The sequence below is a fragment of the Misgurnus anguillicaudatus genome, chromosome 10 (assembly GCF_027580225.2).
Source record: "Misgurnus anguillicaudatus chromosome 10, ASM2758022v2, whole genome shotgun sequence".
NCBI classification, from domain to species: Eukaryota; Metazoa; Chordata; class Actinopteri; order Cypriniformes; family Cobitidae; genus Misgurnus; species Misgurnus anguillicaudatus.
The window spans coordinates 17649253-17660237 of NC_073346.2; the positions used below are offsets into that span (position 1 = coordinate 17649253).

Consider the following 10985-nt stretch of genomic DNA (forward strand, 5'->3'; position numbering starts at 1 on the left):
GCGCTGGCTGCGCACAAGGCTGGAGTGGCGCTGACTGCGCACACGGCTGGGGTTGCGCTGACTGCGCACATGGCTGGAGTTGCGCTGACGTCTGAGTATACGCCTCAGTGCGCTCTGGCGGCTTAGTCGACGGCTCTGGGCGCACTGGCGGTCGCGTCGACGGCTCTGGGCGCTCTGGCGGTCGCGTCGACGGCTCTGGGCGCTCTGGCGGCTGCGTCGGCGGCTCTGCGCGCTCTGGCGGCTGCGTCGGCGGCTCTGCGCGCTCTGGCGGCTGCGTCGGCGGCTCTGCGCGCTCTGGCGGCTGCGTCGGCGGCTCTGCGCGCTCTGGCGGCTGCGTCGGCGGCTCTGCGCGCTCTGGCGGCTGCGTCGGCGGCTCTGCGCGCTCTGGTGGCTGCGTCGGCGGCTCTGCGCGCTCTGGCGGCTCTGGGCGTTCTGGTGGCTGAATAATCTCCCCCTTCCTCCTGTTCTTCCTTCGAGGTCGCGGAGCAGATAGAGGGTGTGGTGGAGCTCTTAAGTCGGAGGAAGACCCCCCGGACGACGACTCCCAGGAGATCCTCCTCTCACGCTTCCCTCGAAGGGACAGAGGTGGGGAGCGGCTCTCTGGAGCCGGAGGAGAGAGTTCAGGGTCGCCGAACCCCCACATCCCAACGGTCCTTCCCTCCCGGATGGGCGGGAGTCGATGGGGTTCGGCGGTTCGGGTCGGGTTCCACCTGACGTTGGCTACGGGTCCGCATACGAGCGGGTCATAAGACTCGTAACCCAACTCGTATGCGGGGCGACAACCCTTTCCCCGTCTCGCCAGGCGAGTACCGGTGTACATGTCCGCTGGGTTCTTTTCTGGCACGTTCGTTCTGTCAGGATTTGAGGAACACAAAACACGAACCCAGATGCGGACGTAACAACAAAGGGATTTATTATAAAAACAGGGGAAAAAACAGGAAAACAAAACCCACGAGGGGGCAAAACAAGACTGGGAAAACACGACACTAAACTAACACTAAACTTTAACAACACTAACAATAAACTCTTCAACAGATTTAAACAGATCAAGACTAAGAACATCAAAAAACTTACAGGAACCGACAGGGCATGAGACAAGGCATGGGACAAGACGAACGTGCACTGGACAACAAACACAAGGACTCTTAAATAGGGAGAAAGTAAATTACATACAGCTGGAAATAATTACAAGTAAGGGATCGGGGAAAAAGTGACGAGACCCGGGAAATGCGTGGTCAGAATAAACCAATACTACAACCACACATTTCCCACATAGAACATATGTACTGTCAGAACCCTGCCATGCTAAACTAGATTAAAATGCCAACAGGATCCGGCAGGATTCTGACACCAACTATCTAGATCAAACAGACAGGTGGTGTCTTACAAAGAGATCAGCGTTCAGAATTTAAATACACTTCAGAATGATCACATAAATTCACGCAAACTGATTAACTATTCAGTGATCCTAATAAATAGAGATTACACAACCATGCATTATTCATCTTTACAGAGCTTCTCTGCGCTTTAATTACTCGAAAGTGTTAATTAGAAGGCTCAGAATGTTTGACATGAGCTATGAACTAACTAACACAACATGACAAATTTAATATACACTGTGATAAAGGAAAACATTGGTGACAACTTACAGTATATAGGGACCCTGATTTAAGCTTATGATTATGATTATCAAAGGTGAGAAAAATGATTCCCTTATAAATATTGTAGTGTTTTTTTATTTGCATTTCCTTGCATTTACAGCTTTTTATTGATCATTGATCATATTGATTTATATCTTTCTTTAAAAGAGCTTCATATTTTCAAATATGACTTTCCAATGGTCTAAACACAGTGACTCTGTACACTGTCAGAAATAAATGGTCAAAAATAAATGCGAAAACCTTTGCACCTAAATAGTTCATATTACTAGTACCAAATGTACATATATCTCTACCTAAAAGGTAAAAATTAGAAACATTTAGTGTATTGCCCCAGTAACAGTTTGGTAACTTTTTTTGGACAGTGTGGCACCAACATATCATTGTTAATAGTGTCCCAGCAAGCATGCCATTATGGCAATACTGGCTTATCCAGCAATGTGAGTGTAGGGGAGCACCAATTATTTGCCCACCTACAGTGAAAATGTTTTGCTGCCTTACATTTTTAAGTACAAACAAATTGGTTCAACAAGTTTCTTTTAACTTAATGTTTTAAAAAAAATGTTTTTTTTAACTTTGTTTACATTTTTTAAAGCAACACTAAAGAGTTTTTGCTCTTTGCTCCCCCTACAGGTTGGAAGCGGAATTGTCCATTACCACTGTCGTAAATAATTTCGCCTACTGCAGCAAAGCGTGCTCCCGTTTTCTTTTCCTCGCCTCCTCCGAAATAAAACCCTTCCTTTTCTTTGCAGGCTCCACCATGATGACAATTGAAAAGCGGCATGAATGCTAGGTAATGGTCTTTCTTTTATATGTACCTGCCGAGTATGCTCCACCCACAGCCTGCAGGATGCTCCACTGCTATAAAGCAAGTTTTTGTAGTTTTCACTCGAACTACAGGACTGAGAGCCGGCGGTTGGAAAATTCTTTAGTGCAGATTTGGCCGATAGAGGGCTGTGAAAGTGCCGAGTGTATGAACGACAAACTTTTTTGGAAACGTTATTTTAAGGTAAAAAAACTCATTGGTGTTGCTTTAAAAAGTTTTTTACATTACTTCAACTCATCAGAGTAATTTAAGCAATTTCTGATTATTTTTTTGGTTACAGCCACTTACCATTTTTAACATAAGTTTTAATTTGCAGATGTCATTATAGGAAATTACAATTTATTATTTGTGCAAAAGTGTTAATGACACTATACATTTATCTACTAGTAAATAATACTAACATTACAAGCACCTGTGTTACTGGCATTGTAAGTATGTCAGACAAATTAAGATGAATAACCCATTATAAGGTTTCTTATGCATTAAATGTACCTCTCTACTATCTGTTTTGCTGAACTTTCCAAATTTTTAGTGAGAATAAGTTATGAGATTTTCTTGAACACGCACACGGTGTAGAGATAAGATAAGCATCAAACAAGCAGCCTAATCAAACATAAATCAAGCATTCATCCGTCTTCATGCTGAGAGACTCGCTCGCACCAATCCAGGCACCGATTTAACGCTCTGCTCACGTGAACGGTATGTAATGAGTTTCCACGTAATGACTTCTGCTGTCACGGATAACCTGCTTTCTTCCGTTCTGCTGAGCTTTTCTCCTGCTTCATGCTAATTAACCTCTGAAACGGACGTGCCGTGTGCAAACCTGCCAAATAAAGGTGGGGATGGCCTGTGTATACGCGTGCATTTTGCATCTGTGTTCACTCTCCAAGGGATTCACTATAGGTAGGAAGGTCAGACTTCATGGTCGCACACAATCGACCCTACACTTTCACTTCCCTCAGGCGAACAAATCTAAGGGGTGTTTAATTGCTTAAATTTGGTACGGCAGTGCATGATCAGGCACTTGGTTTTCAAGGGTTAGACCCATAGTTTGCCCTTGTGCCCTATTAGGGAAGGCCGAGAGTCTAGTGTGGAGTCCCTGGGCGTGTGATGTTTATGTATGGTCCATGTATGCAGCTTTTAGGTTTATAAATCTGTGGGTGTGTGGTTATGTATCCCTTAAGATTCTTCTACCTTGATCCATCATAATTTTTACAACTCAATTTGCATCCACCCAATGCTCTGAGGACAGACATATTAGTAATATGAAAACTTTGTTTGGGGGATAGTTTTAAATATAGCATGATCTAATTTAGTTTTAATGTTATTTTGATTATGTTTTGGAAAGCTAACTGGCCTGTTTGTTGCTAAGTGTTAAGGGACACAAAAGAGATTTTGGGGTTTGAATTTAACATTCATCATAAGGATAAGACGAGTAAATTTTTTCCCATTATTTCTGAACAGTTCGTTAAAATGTAAACTCTTTATACACATATAATGTTTTCTTATCAAGCATTTCTAATTTATCCTGCAAATCTAACTGTATCCTTCAAAACTGAATGAAAGTGGTAAAGCGTCTCTAAGTATCTGAGTTATCAGGCTGTGAATACACAGGCTGCATTCCAAGAGATAAATAGATATGTTTAGATATTCATGAGCTCATCATGCATGTATTATGTAAATGGAAGCTGGCACAGAATCTGGCAGTCCTACAGTGGGTATTGCAACAACCTTTCATTATTGCCATTTTCAGAGAAAGTGTAATAATGGTTATTGGCAATGCTAGACATTTAATTTTTTCAAATGTCCACAGACTGTTTTTAGGTCTGCAATGTTTTTATCCATCTACTCTGATGGTCAGCAGTCCTATTGAGTCCATTTACTGTATAAATCAGCCACTGAACATGAGATAATTGATGGGTTAATAATAATAACTAATTGGTACAGTGCTGAAAAATTGAAAGCAATTGCATTGCATACAGCTGAACTCTCAGGCTGATGAGTCATCAACACAATTGCACAAAAGCTGTTTATGGAGAAAAGAGCTAGCATGACTTAATCTGACTCGATGATAAACATACAGTCAAGATGGGAAAAAGAAAAGAAATGAGATACTCTTGGTTGCTTATATGTAGTTACTTATTAGTTTGCTGTTATTTAGAGAGTGCGAACTAAAATATAACAGTACACACTTTGTCTAAATAACCGAGGAAAAATACACTTTGGTTTTCAAATAAATTTATTTTAATTATGATGAATTGTGTGAAATTTAAAGCCCACAAATATACCTTAGAACTTACAGTATGCTTAATGGATTTTTTCCCACATTTTCTGTTAGCTATGTATGCTATTTATCATGTGAAATGAATTTTTAGAGCTGCAGTAAACAACTAAATAAATCAAAGCTGGTGATATTTAAATGATATATATTTACATTCATTTATATTCTGTGTTGTAGTGTAGTAGAAAACAGAATGCAGCAAGAGCCTTCAAAATCCCCATTTTCAACATTGTTGTGTGTTTAAACAGTCTTGTTTAGATCTGGTATAATGGTTTGCATTGAGAGTGGTCAAGCGTGACACAACAGTTCGCACAAATAAACATATGAAATGTGTGAGTTCAGTCATTTAGTGTAACCAGGACCAGATTACTTTGGAGGTGGTTAGAGAACAAAGAAGAGATAAAACTTAAAAGACACATGTCTGTGTTTAGAGAGCACTTTTGCACTGACAGTCAGCCTCATAGCTTCTTCAGCTCCATGTTTCATACTGCAAGAACCTACTCTGTTTTCAGTCTTTCTGCTAATATGTTTGCTGTTCATAATCCCTTGACATATTACATACTGTAATATTGGTCTTTATGTAAAAAAGATGCTTGTGATTTTTTTTATGTAAGAAATAAATATAACAAATAGTTAAAAAATCTTACATTTATTTGAATGTGATTAGTAATTTAATTGCATTCATTTGTATATTTTATACAAATATAAAACTTTGCTTTTAAAGTCTTTGTCAGAATCTAGAAACGCAAAGAAGTGAAAGCAGTTTATTATTTTCTATTTTAAATTTAAGAATGGTAACTTTAAAGTATTGTATTAAGCATTTCTTTTACCATATCATGGTTTTTTATAAGTCTGCAAGAACACAAAATAACTCTTTAAACTCTAAAATATTATTTTATCATTAGGCTATTTGTTTCTCTAATGTCCATGCAAATCCCAATAATCCAAATTTAAATTGATTAATTTACACCTACTGTATAAAATGTTAAATTAAATAAATAAATAAATGAATAATAATTTATAAAATGTGCTTAAAATATTACCACAAGTGATAAAATGTGCATGTAGGGACTGCAAATTATTTAGCTTAGCTTAGCACAGAATCCTATACAGTATGAGTTCACGACACAACATTACAGTATTTTATTTTGCTGTTTTTCTGACGTGGATTCATTTTGAATATATAACATTTTTAAGCTTTCTATTCGTGGCTACACTTCTCCCTTTTAAAAATATACGTTTATCGTGTATATAACTGACAGAATGTACACATTTTTGTAATATAATGTCGCGTGCTCTTAAGTGCTGCTTCCGGTGTGACGCGTGTCATACACAGCACAAGATTGATAGAGCGCTACATGTTCGCGATTTTACAGTTCGCATAGTTCAGTAAAACACTTTATTTATCATTTTCTATAAAGTTAAGTGCAGTAAATTCATGACAATAACTATTTTTTTTAAATGTGCCCACTTGTCGACTTAAAAAGCCGCAACAGAGGTTGTTTACTAAAGGCAAGTTCACTGGAGTATTGGATGCAGTTGTGGCGCGTATTTTAAAATACAGGTATGAACTTTATTCATATTTCTTTGAAGGTGTTTTATTTTAATATTTTTTATTTATTCTTTTGAATTTGATAGAATATGCAATAAATGAACAAAATAACGCTATGTTATGAGGAGGCTATTGATATGACAGTTTTCCATATTAATATAATACATTTTCAAACGGACTGTAACTATTTACCGAGTCAAAATTGAACAGGAAGCTGACTGTTTGGTTTCAGTAAAAGTTATTTTTGTCTAATTAAGACACTTTCAGAATGTTTTACAGTACACCTATTATTTGCATAAAAATAATAATTGTAATTCGACTTTGTAATTCTGTAACTGGATAGCAGCTTGAGGGTAAAGGAGTAGACACACAGGTGAAGATCACTAAACAGTTTGCAGGGGAATCTGCAATATGCCATCATAAAGTTTTGTCCTTAACATAACTCAAGTGACCTAAAACCAAACATGCAAGAAATTGATGTATTAGTATAACACTAAACCAGAAGGAATGTGAGGTTAAAATGATGCCTACGGGTGGGCATTACAACTGTAATCCAGCATGGTGCACCTGCCCTCTCCTCATATTTTTCTGCCTGTGTTGAATAGAGGTCAGCATATGAAGCAGACACACGCATGCGAGCAGTCAGTGTTTGAGTGTTAGCTGGGTAGAAACACATTGTGGTGGATCTGTTGTCCCCGCTGGGTGCCTGTTTGAGCAGGTGGAATCGTGGTGGCCAAATGATCTCAGAAAAAAAAATGATTACATAATAACCAACACATCATTACCTTACATATGTCAACACCGCCGAGCATGCAAGGTCAATACAGCTTAGTTTTTCTCCTTCTGTCAGTTCTATTCAACACGGCTCTGTGTATTCGAACAGAGCCAATTTATTCTCTCCGCACCTTTTCAATTGATATGTTTTGATCCGCAGACAAGGACTTAATGTGCTGTTTAGTCAAGTCATGCTTTCTTAAGCTCCGAAATGATGTAATGGATGTTATTTGAATGCAACAAAGCGCGGCACAGTCAGAGTATGAATTTGTAGGTCAGATGAGAAGAGGTAGGAAAGACTATTTAGCAGAGAGGGTTAGAAATAAAAAGGATAGGGCTCTCTAAATCTCAGGAGCTGTGCCTCTTGAGTTAGTGATTATAAGCTCTTTCACTATGTAGATAACAATCTGAACAGCATGGCAGTAGTGAGAGTGAGAGAGAGAGTAATTACAACCTCAATTAAACAAGTGAATGTGAGATTAGGGTCAAGAGCTCTATCACACTACATCATTGATACAAACCACTTCATTGCCTCCTTTGTCTCATGTCTTATTCTCTTTCCTCAAACCCGCTTTTGCTGTTTTCCTCCTCGCCCCTTGCACTCTCAGTGGTATTTGTTGGTTGTAATTCTCACTTTTACAGTAATGAAACTTTTGATATGAGCCGCAGCATTAGACCCGCTGGGAGATCGCCCCTCTTGGCTAATAAATATTCATGAGCACAGTCAACTATCTCCCCATCCACTGAAGGTCAGCTTTTCGGTAATGTCCATGAGGGCTCTGGCTTATCTGAGAATCTGTATCAGAAAAGTGCTTCAGGGCCCTTTGTATCCTATGGGAGGTGTTTCAAGATGATATGAACAGCAAAGTATTACTCTGATTTTGCCAGAAGGTTTCCTCAATGTAATTCATCAAGCCTGTACTTTTCATATTTTGTATTTTGGGAAAATGTGATGTTTGGTAGCTTTTTCTGTAACCATAATATTTACTGTAAACAAACTATTTTTACTCCTGATTTTAGCCCAGATGTTTTCTTGTTAATGGAGCAGGAAACAATAATCTTTTCAAAGGCAGGTGCATTATGCAAACCGGTGCATAATTCTGTAATTCAGCTGCCGCTTTCTCTTCTCAAGTCAATTGAACAGCAGTGGGAATGTAAAGCTTTGATGATGCAATGGTTGCATAACCTGGTTGTTTATTTATGTTCATCAAGTGTGCAATAACCCTTACTTAAATATACTGGACAGATGTTATGGATATCACTAGCATCTATGTATCTATTCACATATATCAGTAAGCAGACTTTTAATTTGACTTTACTGAGACTCTATATCTTATAACTCATCTTCTATATTTGTAATGACAGGAAATGAACATATACGGTGGGAAAAAAACTACAAAAGAAAGAGATCGGAAAGAAAAGGGAAGTAATAAGATTTACGAGGTTTGCTTTTGGCTATCAGATGTTTTAATAGAAGCTCAATGCTGTTGAAAGGAAGTGTGGAAACGGCTGAGATTTGCTGGACAGGGTCTCATTGCTATTCCTGTCATGTTTGGGGTGGAGAGGCTTTTTGGCTGCTTGTTGGTGAAGTCTCATTATCAAATGGCATACGTTGACCCTCGCATGTGTGTTTTTGTGTGGGTGTGTATTCTCATAATGTCCATATAATGACCAACATCTAACTATGTATTTCATTTCCTGCCCTTGTTTGTGTCCATGACAACAGTCTTTGATTGTGCACCCTTGATTGTGTATGTGTTTGTGGTTTTATGTGTGACTCATGTCCCTAAGCCTGCGTGTGCAGTATACAGTTAATGGGATTCTATGGAAATGTCCAATTCAGCCTTTACCAATCAATATCATACGTCTCTATCAAGATCCATTTGGCTGTGTTAGAGAACATATGCTGTGCTGCAGTGCATTTCTGGCTATGTTATTAATGGGATGGGTGGGCCAATTAAATTTTGGTCCTTTATGGTTGTTCTGATTGCCATTTTTAGGGCCTGAATTACAATGAATGCCTCCCAAACATTCCCAGTTTCCCACCCTCTTGGGGGAGCGTGTGTGTATGTGTAACCCTCTGCATTTGCTTGCATGAAGGGATGCCTGTGCCTGTGGGTATCGGTAGGGGTTGGCTCCAGCAATATAATTACTGTTCATAAATTACCCTTGAGAATCATTTAACCCACCTATACTTCATTATGATAATAATGTTTGGAGAGAGAGAAACAAAAAGTATATGTATTCGGGTCAGATCACAGGCCTTGCAGTATTTTCTGTCTTCTTAACAGCTGACCCCAGAGCAGCAGAATTTTTTTTAATTTGGAAATCGGAACATTTGATGTGATGTTAGGTCTAACGGTACATTCACACGGGGCATCAGCTTTAACGCTTCCCATTCACTTTCAATAGGTGACATCATGCGTTGCTGAACTGAATTGTGGATCCGTCGGCGTCGCGTCACTGCCGTTGCTTGCGGCAGAAGTTGAACATTTCTCAACTTTTCAAGCGGCGACGCGTGCGTCAGCCAATCAGATCGCCTTATGCAAATAACCTAGACTGAGCCAGCCAATTAGGTTTATGGAAGACCGGAGCATGTATTGCGGCCACTGTGATTGGCTGTTGGCTACGTTTCAGACAAGCCTTCCGTTAAGCGTTAACGCTTTCGCCCCGTGTGAATGTACTGTAATGTTTAAATCTGTAATGTCATTAGCTGTGTAACACTATGCAGATTGGTGCCTGTATATCAGTGCAGTTTATTGTGTTATATACAGAGCCCTCCACAATTATTGGCACCCCTGTTTAATATGTGGTCGTGGACTTCTAAAAATTCTCCTTTTTATTTGAACAACATAGAACCCAAATGCAAAAAAAGACAAAAATCCAACCTTTGATTTAAGTACATTACTTTGGTGGCAAAGAATATACACGTTTAGAAAAACAAACAAACTTGAAATCATGCGTTCCAATTATTGGCACCCCTGACATTAATACTTTGTACAACCCCCTTTTGCCAACACGACAGCACTAAATCTCCTCCTATAACATTTTACAAGATTGGAGAACACAGAGAGAGGGATCTTTGACCATTCTTCTTTGCACAATCTTTCTAGATCATCCAATGTCCTGGGTCCTCTCTTCTTTAGCTCGCCCCACAGGTTTTCGATTGGGTTGAGGTCTGGGGACTGAGATGGCCATGGGAGGACCTTGAGTTTGTGACTGCTGAACCATTTTTGTGTAGATTTTGCCAAATATTTTGGATCATTATCCTGCTGAAAGCCCCAATGACGACCCATCTTCAGCTTTCTGGCAGAGGCCCTCGGGTTTTTATTTAAAATGTCCTGTAGTTCATAGCATTCATAATGCCATGCACCCTAACAAGGTTCTGAGGGCCTTTGGAAGAGAAACAGGCCCACAGCATCACAGATCCTCCACCATACTTCACGGTGGGCATGAGGTGCTTTTCAGGCATACTCATCTTTTGTTTTACGCCAGACCCACTTAGAGTGTTTGTTGCCAAAAAGCTCAATCTTAGTCTCATCTGACCAAAGCACATGATCCCAGATGAAGTTCCAGTACCACTTAGCAAACTCCAGATGTTTACATTTGTGAGAAAAGGCTTTTTCCGTGCATGCCTCCCAAACAGCTTGTTGGCATGTATAGAGGTTCTGATAAAATTTTTTACTTCTCTAACCATCCTCCTCACTGTGCGTTGTGGCAAGATAAACTTGGGACCTCTTCCAGCCATGTTTGTCACTGTTCCAGTTGTTTTAAACTTCTTAATGATTCCTCTGACTGTAAATACGGCCAAGTTAAGGCGAGTGGCTATTTTCTTGTAGCCATTGCCTGACTTATGAAGGTCGACACACATCTGCCTTACTTGAATGGTGTGTT

The 10985-nt window shown here is 39.7% G+C and overlaps 1 protein-coding gene across 1 annotated transcript in view; it reads left to right on the forward strand.

Annotated features, from left to right (window-relative positions):
• Window positions 1-6085: 6085 nt before the first annotated feature.
• grin2db (glutamate receptor, ionotropic, N-methyl D-aspartate 2D, b) overlaps window positions 6086-10985 on the forward strand; it is a 115104-nt gene continuing 110204 nt past the window's right edge. Inside the window, exon 1 of the mRNA XM_073872006.1 lies at window positions 6086-6329. The gene's annotated coding sequence lies outside the window, so the exon portion shown is untranslated. The remainder of the gene's footprint in view (window positions 6330-10985) is intronic.